We start from the raw sequence: 20426 nt of genomic DNA, 5'->3' as shown, positions 1-20426 counted from the left end.
GAATCAGATGCGGGGAATGAGAGGCGGGGAATCAGAGGCGTGGAATCAGAGGTGGGGAAAGAGATGTGGGGAAACAGGCGGGTAAACAGAAGCGGGTAAACATAGGTGCATAAATAGAGGCGGCGAAAGAGATGGGCGAAACATAGTGGTTGGAACTTGTATGTTGAAAATGAGGTACACGGAACAGATAAAACAGAGTTGTTGAAATTGAGGGAGGGAAAGAGAGGCACGGAAAGAGTGGAGGGGAAAGAGTGCAGGCAAAAGAGAGGCGTAGAGACAGAGGTGGGGAATCAGAGGCGGGGAATCAGAGGCGGGGAATCGGAGGCGGGGAATCAGAGGCAGGGAATCAGATGAAGGGAATCTGATGCAGGGAATCTGAGGCAGGGAATCTGAGGCAGGGAATCGGAGGCAGGGAATCTGAGGCAGGGAATCAGTAAAAAGGTATCAGAGGCAGGGTATCAGAGGCGGGGAATCAGAGGCGGGGTATCAGATGCGGGTCATCAGAGGCGGGGAATCAGAGGCGGGGAGTCAGATGCGGGGTATCAGAGGCGGGGAAAGATATGTGGGGAAACGTAGGCCAGGATAGTTGAGCGGAAAGGGCGGCAGTGAATCAGAGGTGGGGAATCAGAGGCGGGGAATCAGAGGCGGGGAATCAGAGGCGGGGAATCAGAGGCGGGGAATCAGAAGTGGGGAATCAGAGGTGGGGAATCAGAGGCGGGGAATCAGAGGCGGAGAATCAGAGGCGGGCAATCAGATGCAGGGAATCAGAGGCAGGGAATCAGAGGCAGGGAATCAGAGGCAGGGAATCTGAGGTAGGGAATCTGAGGTGGGGAATCAGAGGCGTGGAATCAGAGGCGTGAGATCAGAGGCGGGGAATCAGAGGCGGGGAATCAGAAGTGGGGAATCAGAGGTGGGGAATCAGAGGTGGGAAATCAGAGGCAGGGAATCAGAGGCGGGCAATCAGAAGTGGGGAATCAGAGGCGGGGAATCAGAGGCGGGGAATCAGAGGCGGGGAATCAGAGGCGGGGAATCAGAGGCGGGGAATCAGAGGCGGGCAATCAGATGCAGGGAATCAGAGGCAGGGAATCAGAGGCAGGGAATCAGGGGCAGGGAATCTGAGGCAGGGAATCTGTGGTGGGGAATCAGAGGCGGGAAAACAGGCGGGTAAACAGCGGCGTGTAAACATAGGCGGGGAATCAGAGGCGGGGAATCAGAGTCGGGGAATCAGAGACGGGGAATCAGAGGCGGGGAATCAGAGGCGGGGAATCTGAGGCGGGGAATCAGATGCAGGGAATCAGAGGCGGGGAATCAGAGGCGGGGTATCAGAGGCGGGGAATCAGAGGTGGGGAATCAGAGGCGGGGAATCAGAGGCGGAGAATCAGAGGCGGGCAATCAGATGCAGGGAATCAGAGGAAGGGAATCAGAGGCAGGGAATCAGAGGCAGGGAATCTGAGGCAGGGAATCTGAGGTGGGGAATCAGAGGCGGGGAAACAGGTGGGTAAACAGAGGCGGGGAATCAGAGGCGGGGAATCAGAGGCGGGGAATCAGAGGCGCGGAATCAGAGGCGGGGTATCAGAGGCGTGGAATCAGAGACGGGGAATCAGAGGCGGCGAATCAGAAGTGGGGAATCAGAGGTGGGGAATCAGAGGCGGGGAATCAGAGGCGGGGAATCAGAGGCGGGGAATCAGAGGCAGGGAATCAGAGGCGGGCAATCAGATGCAGGGAATCAGAGGCAGTGAATCAGAGGCAGGGAATCAGAGGCAGGGAATCAGAGGTGGGGAATCAGCCGCGGGGAATCAGAGGCAGGGAATCAGATGAAGGGAATCTGATGCAGGGAATCTGAGGCAGGGAATCTGAGGCAGGGAATCTGTGGCAGGGAAACTGATGCGGGTTATCTGAAGGGGGAAATGAGATGTGGGAAACGAGATGCAGAGAAAGAGGCACGGAAATAGAGGCAGGGAAAGATAGGCAGGGAATCAGATGCGGGGAATCAGAGGCGGGGAATGAGAGGCAGGGAATCAGACGCGGGGAATCAGAGGCGGGGAATCAGAGGCGGGGAATCAGATGCAGGATATCAGAGGCGGGCAATCAGAGGCAGCGAATCAGAGGCGTGGAATCAGAGGTGGGGAAAGAGATGTGGGTAAACGTAGGCCAGGAAAGTTGCGCGGAAAGGGAGGCGGTGAATCAGAGGCGGGGAATCAGATGCGGGGAATGAGAGGCGGGGAATCAGAGGCGTGGAATCAGAGGTGGGGAAAGAGATGTGGGGAAACAGGCGGGTAAACAGAAGCGGGTAAACATAGGTGCATAAATAGAGGCGGCGAAAGAGATGGGCGAAACATAGTGGTTGGAACTTGTATGTTGAAAATGAGGTACACGGAACAGATCAAACAGAGTTGTTGAAATTGAGGGAGGGAAAGAGAGGCACGGAAAGAGTGGAGGGGAAAGAGTGCAGCCAAAAGAGAGGCGTAGAGACAGAGGTGGGGAATCAGAGGCGGGGAATCAGAGGCGGGGAATCGGAGGCGGGGAATCAGAGGCAGGGAATCAGATGAAGGGAATCTGATGCAGGGAATCTGAGGCAGGGAATCTGAGGCAGGGAATCGGAGGCAGGGAATCTGAGGCAGGGAATCAGTAAAAAGTTATCAGAGGCAGGGTTTCAGAGGCGGGGAATCAGAGGCGGGGTATCAGATGCGGGTCATCAGAGGCGGGGAATCAGAGGCGGGGAGTCAGAGGCGGGGTATCAGAGGCGGGGAAAGATATGTGGGGAAACGTAGGCCAGGAAAGTTGAGCGGAAAGGGCGGCAGTGAATCAGAGGTGGGGAATCAGAGGCGGGGAATCAGAGGCGGGGAATCAGAGGCGGGGAATCAGAGGCGGGGAATCAGAGGCGGGGAATCAGAGGCGGGGAATCAGTAAAAAGTTATCAGAGGCAGGGTATCAGAGGCGGGGATTCAGAGGCGGGGAATCAGAGTCAGGGAATCAGAGGCGGGGAAACAGAGGCAGGGAATCAGATGAAGGGAATCTGATGCAGGGAATCTGAGGCAGGGAATCTGAGGCAGGGAATCGGAGGCAGGGAATCTGAGGCAGGGAATCAGTAAAAAGTTATCAGAGGCACGGTATCAGAGGCGGGGATTCAGAGGCCGGGTATCAGATGCGGGTCTTCAGAGGCGGGGAATCAGAGGCGGGGAATCAGAGGCGGGGTATCAGAGGCGGGGAAAGATATATGGGGAAACGTAGGCCAGGAAAGTTGAGCGGAAAGGGAGGCAGTGAATCAGAGATGGGGAATCAGAGGCGGGGAATCAGAGGCGGGGAATCAGAGGCGGGGAATCAGAGGTGGGGAATCAGAAGCGGGGAATCATAGGTGGGGAATCAGAGGCAGGGAATCAGAGGCAGAGAATCAGAGGCGGGCAATCAGATGCAGGGAATCAGAGGCAGGGAATCAGAGGCATGGAATCAGAGGCAGGGAATCTGAGGCAGGGAATCTGAGGTGGGGAATCAGAGGCGGGGAAACAGGCGGGTAAACAGAGGCGGGTAAACATAGGTGGGGAATCAGAGGCGGGGAATCAGAGGCGGGGAATCAGAGGCGGGGAATTAGATGCGGGGAATCAGAGGCGGGGAATCAGAGGCGGGGAATCAGATGTGGGGAATCAGAGGCGGGGAATCAGAGGTGGGGTATCAGAGGAGGGGAATCAGATGTGGGGAATCAGAGGCGGGGAATCAGAGGCGGGGAATCAGAGGCGGGGAATCAGAAGTGGGGAATAAGATGTGGGGAATCAGAGGCGGGGAATCAGAGGCAGGGAATCAGAGGCGGGCAATCAGAAGTGGGGAATCAGAGGCGGGGAATCAGAGGCGGGGAATCAGAGGCGGTGAATCAGAGGCGGGGAATCAGAGGCGGGGAATCAGAGGCGGGGAATCAGAAGTGGGGAATCAGAGTGGGGAATCAGAGGCGGGGAATCAGAGGCGGGGAATCAGAGGTGGGCAATCAGATGCAGGGAATCAGAGGCAGGGAATCAGAGGCAGGGAATCAGAGGCAAGGAATCTGAGGCAGGGAATCTGTGGTGGGGAATCAGAGGCGGGAAAACAGGCGGGTAAACAGAGGCGATAAACATAGGTGGGGTATCAGAGGCGGGGAATCAGAGTCGGGGAATCAGAGGCGGAGAATCAGAGCCGGGAAATCAGAGGCGGGGAATCTGAGGCGGGGAATCAGATGCAGGGAATCAGATGCGGGGAATCAGAGGCGGGGTATCAGAAGCGGGGAATCAGAGGCGGGGAATCGGAGGCGGGGAATCAGAGGCGTGGAATCAGAGGCGGGGAATCAGAGGCGGGGAATCAGAAGTGGGGAATCAGAGGTAGGGAATCAGAGGCGGGGAATCAGAGGCGGGGAATCAGAGGCAGGAAATCAGAGGCGGGCAATCAGATGCAGGGAATCTGAGGGAGGGAAACAGAGGCAGGGAATCAGAGGCAGCGAATCTGAGGCGGCGAATATGAGGTGGTGAATCAGAGGCGGGGAAACAGGCGGGTAAACAGAGGCGGGGAATCAGAGGCAGGGAATCAGAGGCGAGGAATCAGAGGCAGGGAATCAGATGAATGCAATCTGATGCAGGGAATCTGATGCAGGGAATCTGAGGCAGGGAATCTGTGGCAGGGAATCTGATGCGGGTTATCAGAAGGGGGAAATGAGATGTGGGAAACGAGATGCAGAGAAAGAGGCACGGAAATAGAGGCAGGGAAAGAGAGGCAGGGTATCAGAGGCGGGTAATCAGAGGCGTGGAATCAGAAGTGGGGAATCAGAGGTAGGGAATCAGAGGCGGGGAATCAGAGGCGGGGAATCAGAGGCAGGATATCAGAGGCGGGCAATCAGATGCAGGGAATCTGAGGCAGGGAAACAGAGGCAGGGAATCAGAGGCAGGGAATCTGAGGCGGCGAATATGAGGTGGTGAATCAGAGGCGGGGAAACAGGCGGGTAAACAGAGGTGGGGAATCAGAGGCAGGGAATCAGAGGCGAGGAATCAGAGGCAGGGAATCAGATGAAGGGAATCTAATGCAGGGAATCTGATGCAGGGAATCTGAGGCAGGGAATCTGTGGCAGGGAATCTGATGCGGGTTATCAGAAGGGGGAAATGAGATGTGGGAAACGAGATGCAGAGAAACAGGCACGGAAATAGAGGCAGGGAAAGAGAGGCAGGGTATCAGAGGCGGGTAATCAGAGGCGGGGAATCAGAGACACAGAAAGAGAGGCGTGGAATCTGAGGTGCGGAATCAGAGCGGGTGAATCTGAGCCGGGAAATCAGAAGCAGAGCAACAGAGGCGGTGAAACATGGGTGCGGAATCGGATGCGGGGAATCAGAAGTGGGGACTCAGAGGCATGGAATCAGAGGCAGGGAATCAGAGGCAGGTTATCAGAGGCAGGGAATCAGAGGCGGGGAATCAGAGGCGAGGAATCAGAGGCGGGGAATCAGAGGCGGGGAATCAGAGGCGGGGAATCAGAGGCGGAGAATCAGAGGCGGGCAATCAGATGCAGGGAATCAGGGGCAGGGAATCAGAGGCAGAGAATCAGAGGCAGGGAATCTGAGGCAGGGACTCAGAGGTGGGGAATCAGAGGCGGGGAATCAGAGGCAGGGAATCAGATGAAGGGAATCTGAGGCAGGGAATCTGTGGCAGGGAATCTGATGCGGGTTATCAGAAGGGGGAAATGAGATGTGGGAAACGAGATGCAGAGAAAGAGGCACGGAAATAGAGGAAGGGAAAGAGAGGCAGGGAATCAGACGTGGGGAATCAGAGGCGGGGAATCAGAGGCGGGGATTCAGAGGCAGGGAATCAGAGGGGGGAATCAGAGGTGGGGAATCAGAGGCGGGGAATCAGAGGCGGGGAATCAGAGGCAGGGAATCAGAGGCAGGGAATCAGATGAAGGGAATCTGATGCAAGGAATCTGAGGCAGGGAATCTGAGGCGGGGAAACAGGCGGGTAAACAGAGGCGGGTAAACATAGGCGGGGAATAAGAGGCGGGGAATCAGAGGCGGGGAATCAGAGGTGGGGAATCAGAGGCGGGGAATCAGAGGCGGGGAATCAGAGGCAGGGAATCAGATGCGGGGAATCAGATGCGGGGAATCAGATGCGGGGAATCAGAGGAGGGGAATCAGAGGCGGGGAATTAGAGGCGGGGAATCAGAGGTGGGGAATCAGAGGCAGGGAATCAGAGGCGTGGAATCAAAGGCGGGGAATCAGAGGCGGGGAATCAGAGGTGGGGAATCAGAGGCGGGGAATCAGAGGCGGAGAATCAGAGGCGGGCAATCAGATGCAGGGAATCAGAGGAAGGGAATCAGAGGCAGGGAATCAGAGGCAGGGAATCTGAGGCAGGGAATCTGAGGTGGGGAATCAGAGGCGGGGAAACAGGTGGGTAAACAGAGGCGGGGAATCAGAGGCGGGGAATCAGAGGCGGGGAATCAGAGGCGCGGAATCAGAGGCGGGGAATCAGAGGCGTGGAATCAGAGACGGGGAATCAGAGGCGGCGAATCAGAAGTGGGGAATCAGAGGTGGGGAATCAGAGGCGGGGAATCAGAGGCGGGGAATCAGAGGCGGGGAATCAGAGGCGGGGAATCAGAGGCAGGGAATCAGAGGCGGGCAATCAGATGCAGGGAATCAGAGGCAGTGAATCAGAGGCAGGGAATCAGAGGCAGGGAATCAGAGGTGGGGAATCAGCCGCGGGGAATCAGAGGCAGGGAATCAGATGAAGGGAATCTGATGCAGGGAATCTGAGGCAGGGAATCTGAGGCAGGGAATCTGTGGCAGGGAAACTGATGCGGGTTATCTGAAGGGGGAAATGAGATGTGGGAAACGAGATGCAGAGAAAGAGGCACGGAAATAGAGGCAGGGAAAGATAGGCAGGGAATCAGATGCGGGGAATCAGAGGCGGGGAATGAGAGGCAGGGAATCAGACGCGGGGAATCAGATGCGGGGAATCAGAGGCGGGGAATCAGATGCAGGAAATCAGAGGCGGGCAATCAGAGGCGGCGAATCAGAGGCGTGGAATCAGAGGTGGGGAAAGAGATGTGGGTAAACGTAGGCCAGGAAAGTTGCGCGGAAAGGGAGGCGGTGAATCAGAGGCGGGGAATCAGATGCGGGGAATGAGAGGCGGGGAATCAGAGGCGTGGAATCAGAGGTGGGGAAAGAGATGTGGGGAAACAGGCGGGTAAACAGAAGCGGGTAAACATAGGTGCATAAATAGAGGCGGCGAAAGAGATGGGCGAAACATAGTGGTTGGAACTTGTATGTTGAAAATGAGGTACACGGAACAGATAAAACAGAGTTGTTGAAATTGAGGGAGGGAAAGAGAGGCACGGAAAGAGTGGAGGGGAAAGAGTGCAGGCAAAAGAGAGGCGTAGAGACAGAGGTGGGGAATCAGAGGCGGGGAATCAGAGGCGGGGAATCGGAGGCGGGGAATCAGAGGCAGGGAATCAGATGAAGGGAATCTGATGCAGGGAATCTGAGGCAGGGAATCTGAGGCAGGGAATCGGAGGCAGGGAATCTGAGGCAGGGAATCAGTAAAAAGGTATCAGAGTCAGGGTATCAGAGGCGGGGAATCAGAGGCGGGGTATCAGATGCGGGTCATCAGAGGCGGGGAATCAGAGGCGGGGAGTCAGATGCGGGGTATCAGAGGCGGGGAAAGATATGTGGGGAAACGTAGGCCAGGAAAGTTGAGCGGAAAGGGCGGCAGTGAATCAGAGGTGGGGAATCAGAGGCGGGGAATCAGAGGCGGGGAATCAGAGGCGGGGAATCAGAGGCGGGGAATCAGAAGCGGGGAATCAGAGGTGGGGAATCAGAGGCGGGGAATCAGAGGCGGAGAATCAGAGGCGGGCAATCAGATGCAGGGAATCAGAGGCAGGGAATCAGAGGCAGGGAATCAGAGGCAGGGAATCTGAGGTAGGGAATCTGAGGTGGGGAATCAGAGGCGTGGAATCAGAGGCGTGAGAATCAGAGGCGGGGAATCAGAGGCGGGGAATCAGAAGTGGGGAATCAGAGGTGGGGAATCAGAGGTGGGAAATCAGAGGCAGGGAATCAGAGGCGGGCAATCAGAAGTGGGGAATCAGAGGCGGGGAATCAGAGGCGGGGAATCAGAGGCGGGGAATCAGAGGCGGGGAATCAGAGGCGGGGAATCAGAGGCGGGCAATCAGATGCAGGGAATCAGAGGCAGGGAATCAGAGGCAGGGAATCAGGGGCAGGGAATCTGAGGCAGGGAATCTGTGGTGGGGAATCAGAGGCGGGAAAACAGGCGGGTAAACAGCGGCGTGTAAACATAGGCGGGGAATCAGAGGCGGGGAATCAGAGTCGGGGAATCAGAGACGGGGAATCAGAGGCGGGGAATCAGAGGCGGGGAATCTGAGGCGGGGAATCAGATGCAGGGAATCAGAGGCGGGGAATCAGAGGCGGGGTATCAGAGGCGGGGAATCAGAGGTGGGGAATCAGAGGCGGGGAATCAGAGGCGGAGAATCAGAGGCGGGCAATCAGACGCAGGGAATCAGAGGAAGGGAATCAGAGGCAGGGAATCAGAGGCGGGGAATCAGAGGCAGGGAATCAGAGGCGGGCAATCAGATGCAGGGAATCAGAGGCAGTGAATCAGAGGCAGGGAATCAGAGGCAGGGAATCAGAGGTGGGGAATCAGCCGCGGGGAATCAGAGGCAGGGAATCAGATGAAGGGAATCTGATGCAGGGAATCTGAGGCAGGGAATCTGAGGCAGGGAATCTGTGGCAGGGAAACTGATGCGGGTTATCTGAAGGGGGAAATGAGATGTGGGAAACGAGATGCAGAGAAAGAGGCACGGAAATAGAGGCAGGGAAAGATAGGCAGGGAATCAGATGCGGGGAATCAGAGGCGGGGAATGAGAGGCAGGGAATCAGACGCGGGGAATCAGAGGCGGGGAATCAGAGGCGGGGAATCAGATGCAGGATATCAGAGGCGGGCAATCAGAGGCAGCGAATCAGAGGCGTGGAATCAGAGGTGGGGAAAGAGATGTGGGTAAACGTAGGCCAGGAAAGTTGCGCGGAAAGGGAGGCGGTGAATCAGAGGCGGGGAATCAGATGCGGGGAATGAGAGGCGGGGAATCAGAGGCGTGGAATCAGAGGTGGGGAAAGAGATGTGGGGAAACAGGCGGGTAAACAGAAGCGGGTAAACATAGGTGCATAAATAGAGGCGGCGAAAGAGATGGGCGAAACATAGTGGTTGGAACTTGTATGTTGAAAATGAGGTACACGGAACAGATCAAACAGAGTTGTTGAAATTGAGGGAGGGAAAGAGAGGCACGGAAAGAGTGGAGGGGAAAGAGTGCAGCCAAAAGAGAGGCGTAGAGACAGAGGTGGGGAATCAGAGGCGGGGAATCAGAGGCGGGGAATCGGAGGCGGGGAATCAGAGGCAGGGAATCAGATGAAGGGAATCTGATGCAGGGAATCTGAGGCAGGGAATCTGAGGCAGGGAATCGGAGGCAGGGAATCTGAGGCAGGGAATCAGTAAAAAGTTATCAGAGGCAGGGTTTCAGAGGCGGGGAATCAGAGGCGGGGTATCAGATGCGGGTCATCAGAGGCGGGGAATCAGAGGCGGGGAGTCAGAGGCGGGGTATCAGAGGCGGGGAAAGATATGTGGGGAAACGTAGGCCAGGAAAGTTGAGCGGAAAGGGCGGCAGTGAATCAGAGGTGGGGAATCAGAGGCGGGGAATCAGAGGCGGGGAATCAGAGGCGGGGAATCAGAGGCGGGGAATCAGAAGCGGGGAATCAGAGGTGGGGAATCAGAGGCGGGGAATCAGAGGCGGAGAATCAGAGGCGGGCAATCAGATGCAGGGAATCAGAGGCAGGGAATCAGAGGCAGGGAATCAGAGGCAGGGAATCTGAGGTAGGGAATCTGAGGTGGGGAATCAGAGGCGTGGAATCAGAGGCGTGGAATCAGAGGCGGGGAATCAGAGGCGGGGAATCAGAAGTGGGGAATCAGAGGTGGGGAATCAGAGGTGGGAAATCAGAGGCAGGGAATCAGAGGCGGGCAATCAGAAGTGGGGAATCAGAGGCGGGGAATCAGAGGCGGGGAATCAGAGGTGGTGAATCAGAGGCGGGGAATCAGAGGCGGGGAATCAGAGGCGGGGAATCAGAAGTGGGGATTCAGAGGTGGGGAATCAGAGGCGGGGAATCAGAGGCGGGGAATCAGAGGCGGGCAATCAGATGCAGGGAATCAGAGGCAGGGAATCAGAGGCAGGGAATCAGAGGCAGGGAATCTGAGGTAGGGAATCTGAGGTGGGGAATCAGAGGCGTGGAATCAGAGGCGTGGAATCAGAGGCGGGGAATCAGAGGCGGGGAATCAGAAGTGGGGAATCAGAGGTGGGGAATCAGAGGTGGGAAATCAGAGGCAGGGAATCAGAGGCGGGCAATCAGAAGTGGGGAATCAGAGGCGGGGAATCAGAGGCGGGGAATCAGAGGCGGGGAATCAGAGGCGGGGAATCAGAGGCGGGGAATCAGAGGCGGGCAATCAGATGCAGGGAATCAGAGGCAGGGAATCAGAGGCAGGGAATCAGGGGCAGGGAATCTGAGGCAGGGAATCTGTGGTGGGGAATCAGAGGCGGGAAAACAGGCGGGTAAACAGCGGCGTGTAAACATAGGTGGGGAATCAGAGGCGGGGAATCAGAGTCGGGGAATCAGAGACGGGGAATCAGAGGCGGGGAATCAGAGGCGGGGAATCTGAGGCGGGGAATCAGATGCAGGGAATCAGAGGCGGGGAATCAGAGGCGGGGTATCAGAGGCGGGGAATCAGAGGTGGGGAATCAGAGGCGGGGAATCAGAGGCGGAGAATCAGAGGCGGGCAATCAGATGCAGGGAATCAGAGGAAGGGAATCAGAGGCAGGGAATCAGAGGCAGGGAATCTGAGGCAGGGAATCTGAGGTGGGGAATCAGAGGCGGGGAAACAGGTGGGTAAACAGAGGCGGGGAATCAGAGGCGGGGAATCAGAGGCGGGGAATCAGAGGCGCGGAATCAGAGGCGGGGTATCAGAGGCGTGGAATCAGAGACGGGGAATCAGAGGCGGCGAATCAGAAGTGGGGAATCAGAGGTGGGGAATCAGAGGCGGGGAATCAGAGGCGGGGAATCAGAGGCGGGGAATCAGAGGCAGGGAATCAGAGGCGGGCAATCAGATGCAGGGAATCAGAGGCAGTGAATCAGAGGCAGGGAATCAGAGGCAGGGAATCAGAGGTGGGGAATCAGCCGCGGGGAATCAGAGGCAGGGAATCAGATGAAGGGAATCTGATGCAGGGAATCTGAGGCAGGGAATCTGAGGCAGGGAATCTGTGGCAGGGAAACTGATGCGGGTTATCTGAAGGGGGAAATGAGATGTGGGAAACGAGATGCAGAGAAAGAGGCACGGAAATAGAGGCAGGGAAAGATAGGCAGGGAATCAGATGCGGGGAATCAGAGGCGGGGAATGAGAGGCAGGGAATCAGACGCGGGGAATCAGAGGCGGGGAATCAGAGGCGGGGAATCAGATGCAGGATATCAGAGGCGGGCAATCAGAGGCAGCGAATCAGAGGCGTGGAATCAGAGGTGGGGAAAGAGATGTGGGTAAACGTAGGCCAGGAAAGTTGCGCGGAAAGGGAGGCAGTGAATCAGAGGCGGGGAATCAGATGCGGGGAATGAGAGGCGGGGAATCAGAGGCGTGGAATCAGAGGTGGGGAAAGAGATGTGGGGAAACAGGCGGGTAAACAGAAGCGGGTAAACATAGGTGCATAAATAGAGGCGGCGAAAGAGATGGGCGAAACATAGTGGTTGGAACTTGTATGTTGAAAATGAGGTACACGGAACAGATCAAACAGAGTTGTTGAAATTGAGGGAGGGAAAGAGAGGCACGGAAAGAGTGGAGGGGAAAGAGTGCAGCCAAAAGAGAGGCGTAGAGACAGAGGTGGGGAATCAGAGGCGGGGAATCAGAGGCGGGGAATCGGAGGCGGGGAATCAGAGGCAGGGAATCAGATGAAGGGAATCTGATGCAGGGAATCTGAGGCAGGGAATCTGAGGCAGGGAATCTGAGGCAGGGAATCGGAGGCAGGGAATCTGAGGCAGGGAATCAGTAAAAAGTTATCAGAGGCAGGGTTTCAGAGGCGGGGAATCAGAGGCGGGGTATCAGATGCGGGTCATCAGAGGCGGGGAATCAGAGGCGGGGAGTCAGAGGCGGGGTATCAGAGGCGGGGAAAGATATGTGGGGAAACGTAGGCCAGGAAAGTTGAGCGGAAAGGGCGGCAGTGAATCAGAGGTGGGGAATCAGAGGCGGGGAATCAGAGGCGGGGAATCAGAGGCGGGGAATCAGAGGCGGGGAATCAGAAGCGGGGAATCAGAGGTGGGGAATCAGAGGCGGGGAATCAGAGGCGGAGAATCAGAGGCGGGCAATCAGATGCAGGGAATCAGAGGCAGGGAATCAGAGGCAGGGAATCAGAGGCAGGGAATCTGAGGTAGGGAATCTGAGGTGGGGAATCAGAGGCGTGGAATCAGAGGCGTGGAATCAGAGGCGGGGAATCAGAGGCGGGGAATCAGAAGTGGGGAATCAGAGGTGGGGAATCAGAGGTGGGAAATCAGAGGCAGGGAATCAGAGGCGGGCAATCAGAAGTGGGGAATCAGAGGCGGGGAATCAGAGGCGGGGAATCAGAGGTGGTGAATCAGAGGCGGGGAATCAGAGGCGGGGAATCAGAGGCGGGGAATCAGAAGTGGGGATTCAGAGGTGGGGAATCAGAGGCGGGGAATCAGAGGCGGGGAATCAGAGGCGGGCAATCAGATGCAGGGAATCAGAGGCAGGGAATCAGAGGCAGTGAATCAGGGGCAGGGAATCTGAGGCAAGGAATCTGTGGTGGGGAATCAGAGGCGGGAAAACAGGCGGGTAAACAGAGGCGTTTAAACATAGGCGGGGAATCAGAGGCGGGGAATCAGAGTCGGGGAATCAGAGACGGGGAATAAGAGGCGGGGAATCAGAGGCGGGGAATCTGAGGTGGGGAATCAGATGCAGGGAATCGGAGGCGGGGAATCAGAGGCGGGGATTCAGAGGCGGGGAATCAGAGGTGGGGAATCAGAGGCGGGGAATCAGAGGCGGGGAATCAGAGGCAGGGAATCAGATGAAGGGAATCTGATGCAGGGAATCTGAGGCAGGGAATCTGAGGCAGGGAATCGGAGGCAGGGAATCTGAGGCAGGGAATCAGTAAAAAGTTATCAGAGGCAGTGTATCAGAGGCGGGGATTCAGAGGCGGGATATCAGATGCGGGTCATCAGAGGCGGGGAATCAGAGGCGGGGAATCAGAGGCGGGGTATCAGAGGCGGGGAATCAGAAGTGGGGAATAAGATGTGGGGAATCAGAGGCGGGGAATCAGAGGCAGGGAATCAGAGGCGGGCAATCAGAAGTGGGGAATCAGAGGCGGGGAATCAGAGGCGGGGAATCAGAGGCGGTGAATCAGAGGCGGGGAATCAGAGGCGTGGAATCAGAGGTGGGGAAAGAGATGTGGGTAAACGTAGGCCAGGAAAGTTGCGCGGAAAGGGAGGCGGTGAATCAGAGGCGGGGAATCAGATGCGGGGAATGAGAGGCGGGGAATCAGAGGCGTGGAATCAGAGGTGGGGAAAGAGATGTGGGGAAACAGGCGGGTAAACAGAAGCGGGTAAACATAGGTGCATAAATAGAGGCGGCGAAAGAGATGGGCGAAACATAGTGGTTGGAACTTGTATGTTGAAAATGAGGTACACGGAACAGATAAAACAGAGTTGTTGAAATTGAGGGAGGGAAAGAGAGGCACGGAAAGAGTGGAGGGGAAAGAGTGCAGGCAAAAGAGAGGCGTAGAGACAGAGGTGGGGAATCAGAGGCGGGGAATCAGAGGCGGGGAATCGGAGGCGGGGAATCAGAGGCAGGGAATCAGATGAAGGGAATCTGATGCAGGGAATCTGAGGCAGGGAATCTGAGGCAGAGAATCGGAGGCAGGGAATCTGAGGCAGGGAATCAGTAAAAAGTTATCAGAGGCAGGGTATCAGAGGCGGGGAATCAGAGGCGGGGTATCAGATGCGGGTCATCAGAGGCGGGGAATCAGAGGCGGGGAGTCAGATGCGGGGTATCAGAGGCGGGGAAAGATATGTGGGGAAACGTAGGCCAGGAAAGTTGAGCGGAAAGGGCGGCAGTGAATCAGAGGTGGGGAATCAGAGGCGGGGAATCAGAGGCGGGGAATGAGAGGCGGGGAATCAGAGGCGGGGAATCAGAAGCGGGGAATCAGAGGTGGGGAATCAGAGGCGGGGAATCAGAGGTGGAGAATCAGAGGCGGGCAATCAGATGCAGGGAATCAGAGGCAGGGAATCAGAGGCAGGGAATCAGAGGCAGGGAATCTGAGGTAGGGAATCTGAGGTGGGGAATCAGAGGCGTGGAATCAGAGGCGTGGAATCAGAGGCGGGGAATCAGAGGCGGGGAATCAGAAGTGGGGAATCAGAGGTGGGGAATCAGAGGTGGGAAATCAGAGGCAGGGAATCAGAGGCGGGCAATCAGAAGTGGGGAATCAGAGGCGGGGAATCAGAGGTGGGGAATCAGAGGCGGTGAATCAGAGGCGGGGAATCAGAGGCGGGGAATCAGAGGCGGGCAATCAGATGCAGGGAATCAGAGGCAGGGAATCAGAGGCAGGGAATCAGGGGCAGGGAATCTGAGGCAGGGAATCTGTGGTGGGGAATCAGAGGCGGGAAAACAGGCGGGTAAACAGCGGCGTGTAAACATAGGCGGGGAATCAGAGGCGGGGAATCAGAGTCGGGGAATCAGAGACGGGGAATCAGAGGCGGGGAATCAGAGGCGGGGAATCTGAGGCGGGGAATCAGATGCAGGGAATCAGAGGCGGGGAATCAGAGGCGGGGTATCAGAGGCGGGGAATCAGAGGTGGGGAATCAGAGGCGGGGAATCAGAGGCGGAGAATCAGAGGCGGGCAATCAGATGCAGGGAATCAGAGGAAGGGAATCAGAGGCAGGGAATCAGAGGCAGGGAATCTGAGGCAGGGAATCTGAGGTGGGGAATCAGAGGCGGGGAAACAGGTGGGTAAACAGAGGCGGGGAATCAGAGGCGGGGAATCAGAGGCGGGGAATCAGAGGCGCGGAATCAGAGGCGGGGTATCAGAGGCGTGGAATCAGAGACGGGGAATCAGAGGCGGCGAATCAGAAGTGGGGAATCAGAGGTGGGGAATCAGAGGCGGGGAATCAGAGGCGGGGAATCAGAGGCGGGGAATCAGAGGCAGGGAATCAGAGGCGGGCAATCAGATGCAGGGAATCAGAGGCAGTGAATCAGAGGCAGGGAATCAGAGGCAGGGAATCAGAGGTGGGGAATCAGCCGCGGGGAATCAGAGGCAGGGAATCAGATGAAGGGAATCTGATGCAGGGAATCTGAGGCAGGGAATCTGAGGCAGGGAATCTGTGGCAGGGAAACTGATGCGGGTTATCTGAAGGGGGAAATGAGATGTGGGAAACGAGATGCAGAGAAAGAGGCACGGAAATAGAGGCAGGGAAAGATAGGCAGGGAATCAGATGCGGGGAATCAGAGGCGGGGAATGAGAGGCAGGGAATCAGACGCGGGGAATCAGAGGCGGGGAATCAGAGGCGGGGAATCAGATGCAGGAAATCAGAGGCGGGCAATCAGAGGCAGCGAATCAGAGGCGTGGAATCAGAGGTGGGGAAAGAGATGTGGGTAAACGTAGGCCAGGAAAGTTGCGCGGAAAGGGAGGCGGTGAATCAGAGGCGGGGAATCAGATGCGGGGAATGAGAGGCGGGGAATCAGAGGCGTGGAATCAGAGGTGGGGAAAGAGATGTGGGGAAACAGGCGGGTAAACAGAAGCGGGTAAACATAGGTGCATAAATAGAGGCGGCGAAAGAGATGGGCGAAACATAGTGGTTGGAACTTGTATGTTGAAAATGAGGTACACGCAACAGATCAAACAGAGTTGTTGAAATTGAGGGAGGGAAAGAGAGGCACGGAAAGAGTGGAGGGGAAAGAGTGCAGGCAAAAGAGAGGCGTAGAGACAGAGGTGGGGAATCAGAGGCGGGGAATCAGAGGCGGGGAATCGGAGGCGGGGAATCAGAGGCAGGGAATCAGATGAAGGGAATCTGATGCAGGGAATCTGAGGCAGGGAATCTGAGGCAGGGAATCGGAGGCAGGGAATCTGAGGCAGGGAATCAGTAAAAAGTTATCAGAGGCAGGGTATCAGAGGCGGGGTATCAGAGGCGGGGAAAGATATGTGGGGAAACGTAGGCCAGGAAAGTTGAGCGGAAAGGGCGGCAGTGAATCAGAGGTGGGGAATCAGAGGCGGGGAATCAGAGGCGGGGAATCAGAGGCGGGGAATCAGAGGCGGGGAATCAGAAGCGGGGAATCAGAGGTGGGGAATCAGAGGCGGGGAATCAGAGGCGGAGAATCAGAGGCGGGCAATCAGATGCAGGGAATCAGAGGCAGGGAATCAGAGGCAGGGAATCAGAGGCAGGGAATCTGAGGTAGGGAATCTGAGGTGGGGAATCAGAGGCGTGGAATCAGAGGCGTGGAATCAGAGGCGGGGAATCAGAGGCGGGGAATCAGAAGTGGGGAATCAGAGGTGGGGAATCAGAGGTGGGAAATCAGAGGCAGGGAATCAGAGGCGGGCAATCAGAAGTGGGGAATCAGATGCGGGGAATCAGAGGCGGGGAATCAGAGGCGGTGAATCAGAGGCGGGGAATCAGAGGCGGGGAATCAGAGGCGGGGAATCAGAAGTGGGGATTCAGAGGTGGGGAATCAGAGGCGGGGAATCAGAGGCGGGGAATCAGAGGCGGGCAATCAGATGCAGGGAATCAGAGGCAGGGAATCAGAGGCAGTGAATCAGGGGCAGGGAATCTGAGGCAAGGAATCTGTGGTGGGGAATCAGAGGCGGGAAAACAGGCGGGTAAACAGAGGCGTGTAAACATAGGCGGGGAATCAGAGGCGGGGAATCAGAGTCGGGGAATCAGAGACGGGGAATAAGAGGCGGGGAATCAGAGGCGGGGAATCTGAGGTGGGGAATCAGATGCAGGGAATCAGAGGCGGGGAATCAGAGGCGGGGTATCAGAGGCGGGGAATCAGAGGTGGGGAATCAGAGGCGGGGAATCAGAGGCGGGGAATCAGAGGCAGGGAATCAGATGAAGGGAATCTGATGCAGGGAATCTGAGGCAGGGAATCTGAGGCAGGGAATCGGAGGCAGGGAATCTGAGGCAGGGAATCAGTAAAAAGTTATCAGAGGCAGTGTATCAGAGGCGGGGATTCAGAGGCGGGATATCAGATACGGGTCATCAGAGGCGGGGAATCAGAGGCGGGGAATCAGAGGCGGGGTATCAGAGGCGGGGAATCAGAAGTGGGGAATAAGATGTGGGGAATCAGAGGCGGGGAATCAGAGGCAGGGAATCAGAGGCGGGCAATCAGAAGTGGGGAATCAGAGGCGGGGAATCAGAGGCGGGGAATCAGAGGCGGTGAATCAGAGGCGGGGAATCAGAGGCGGGGAATCAGAGGCGGGGAATCAAAAGTGGGGAATCAGAGTGGGGAATCAGAGGCGGGGAATCAGAGGCGGAGAATCAGAGGCGGGCAATCAGATGCAGGGAATCAGAGGAAGGGAATCAGAGGCAGGGAATCAGAGGCAGGGAATCTGAGGCAGGGAATCTGAGGTGGGGAATCAGAGGCAGGGAAACAGGTGGGTAAACAGAGGCGGGGAATCAGAGGCGGGGAATCAGAGGCGGGGAATCAGAGGCGCGGAATCAGAGGCGGGGTATCAGAGGCGTGGAATCAGAGACGGGGAATCAGAGGCGGCGAATCAGAAGTGGGGAATCAGAGGTGGGGAATCAGAGGCGGGGAATCAGAGGCGGGGAATCAGAGGCGGGGAATCAGAGGCAGGGAATCAGAGGCGGGCAATCAGATGCAGGGAATCAGAGGCAGTGAATCAGAGGCAGGGAATCAGAGGCAGGGAATCAGAGGTGGGGAATCAGCCGCGGGGAATCAGAGGCAGGGAATCAGATGAAGGGAATCTGATGCAGGGAATCTGAGGCAGGGAATCTGAGGCAGGGAATCTGTGGCAGGGAAACTGATGCTGGTTATCTGAAGGGGGAAATGAGATGTGGGAAACGAGATGCAGAGAAAGAGGCACGGAAATAGAGGCAGGGAAAGATAGGCAGGGAATCAGATGCGGGGAATCAGAGGCGGGGAATGAGAGGCAGGGAATCAGACGCGGGGAATCAGAGGCGGGGAATCAGAGGCGGGGAATCAGATGCAGGAAATCAGAGGCGGGCAATCAGAGGCAGCGAATCAGAGGCGTGGAATCAGAGGTGGGGAAAGAGATGTGGGTAAACGTAGGCCAGGAAAGTTGCGCGGAAAGGGAGGCGGTGAATCAGAGGTGGGGAATCAGATGCGGGGAATGAGAGGCGGGGAATCAGAGGCGTGGAATCAGAGGTGGGGAAAGAGATGTGGGGAAACAGGCGGGTAAACAGAAGCGGGTAAACATAGGTGCATAAATAGAGGCGGCGAAAGAGATGGGCGAAACATAGTGGTTGGAACTTGTATGTTGAAAATGAGGTACACGGAACAGATCAAACAGAGTTGTTGAAATTGAGGGAGGGAAAGAGAGGCACGGAAAGAGTGGAGGGGAAAGAGTGCAGGCAAAAGAGAGGCGTAGAGACAGAGGTGGGGAATCAGAGGCGGGGAATCAGAGGCGGGGAATCGGAGGCGGGGAATCAGAGGCAGGGAATCAGATGAAGGGAATCTGATGCAGGGAATCTGAGGCAGGGAATCTGAGGCAGGGAATCGGAGGCAGGGAATCTGAGGCAGGGAATCAGTAAAAAGTTATCAGAGGCAGGGTATCAGAGGCGGGGTATCAGAGGCGGGGAAAGATATGTGGGGAAACGTAGGCCAGGAAAGTTGAGCGGAAAGGGCGGCAGTGAATCAGAGGTGGGGAATCAGAGGCGGGGAATCAGAGGCGGGGAATCAGAGGCGGGGAATCAGAGGCGGGGAATCAGAAGCGGGGAATCAGAGGTGGGGAATCAGAGGCGGGGAATCAGAGGCGGAGAATCAGAGGCGGGCAATCAGATGCAGGGAATCAGAGGCAGGGAATCAGAGGCAGGGAATCAGAGGCAGGGAATCTGAGGTAGGGAATCTGAGGTGGGGAATCAGAGGCGTGGAATCAGAGGCGTGGAATCAGAGGCGGGGAATCAGAGGCGGGGAATCAGAAGTGGGGAATCAGAGGTGGGGAATCAGAGGTGGGAAATCAGAGGCAGGGAATCAGAGGCGGGCAATCAGAAGTGGGGAATCAGATGCGGGGAATCAGAGGCGGGGAATCAGAGGCGGTGAATCAGAGGCGGGGAATCAGAGGCGGGGAATCAGAGGCGGGGAATCAGAAGTGGGGATTCAGAGGTGGGGAATCAGAGGCGGGGAATCAGAGGCGGGGAATCAGAGGCGGGCAATCAGATGCAGGGAATCAGAGGCAGGGAATCAGAGGCAGTGAATCAGGGGCAGGGAATCTGAGGCAAGGAATCTGTGGTGGGGAATCAGAGGCGGGAAAACAGGCGGGTAAACAGAGGCGTGTAAACATAGGCGGGGAATCAGAGGCGGGGAATCAGAGTCGGGGAATCAGAGACGGGGAATAAGAGGCGGGGAATCAGAGGCGGGGAATCTGAGGTGGGGAATCAGATGCAGGGAATCAGAGGCGGGGAATCAGAGGCGGGGTATCAGAGGCGGGGAATCAGAGGTGGGGAATCAGAGGCGGGGAATCAGAGGCGGGGAATCAGAGGCAGGGAATCAGATGAAGGGAATCTGATGCAGGGAATCTGAGGCAGGGAATCTGAGGCAGGGAATCGGAGGCAGGGAATCTGAGGCAGGGAATCAGTAAAAAGTTATCAGAGGCAGTGTATCAGAGGCGGGGATTCAGAGGCGGGATATCAGATACGGGTCATCAGAGGCGGGGAATCAGAGGCGGGGAATCAGAGGCGGGGTATCAGAGGCGGGGAATCAGAAGTGGGGAATAAGATGTGGGGAATCAGAGGCGGGGAATCAGAGGCAGGGAATCAGAGGCGGGCAATCAGAAGTGGGGAATCAGAGGCGGGGAATCAGAGGCGGGGAATCAGAGGCAGTGAATCAGAGGCGGGGAATCAGAGGCGGGGAATCAGAGGCGGGGAATCAAAAGTGGGGAATCAGAGTGGGGAATCAGAGGCGGGGAATCAGAGGCGGGGAATCAGAGGTGGGCAATCAGATGCAGGGAATCAGAGGCAGGGAATCAGAGTCAGGGAATCAGAGGCAAGGAATCTGAGGCAGGGAATCTGTGGTGGGGAATCAGAGGCGGGAAAACAGGCGGGTAAACAGAGGCGATAAACATAGGTGGGGTATCAGAGGCGGGGAATCAGAGTCGGGGAATCAGAGGCGGAGAATCAGAGCCGGGAAATCAG

Source organism: Narcine bancroftii, chromosome 8 (genome assembly GCF_036971445.1).
Source record: "Narcine bancroftii isolate sNarBan1 chromosome 8, sNarBan1.hap1, whole genome shotgun sequence".
In the NCBI taxonomy this organism is placed as follows: Eukaryota; Metazoa; Chordata; class Chondrichthyes; order Torpediniformes; family Narcinidae; genus Narcine; species Narcine bancroftii.
This window is presented reverse-complemented; position numbering follows the sequence as displayed.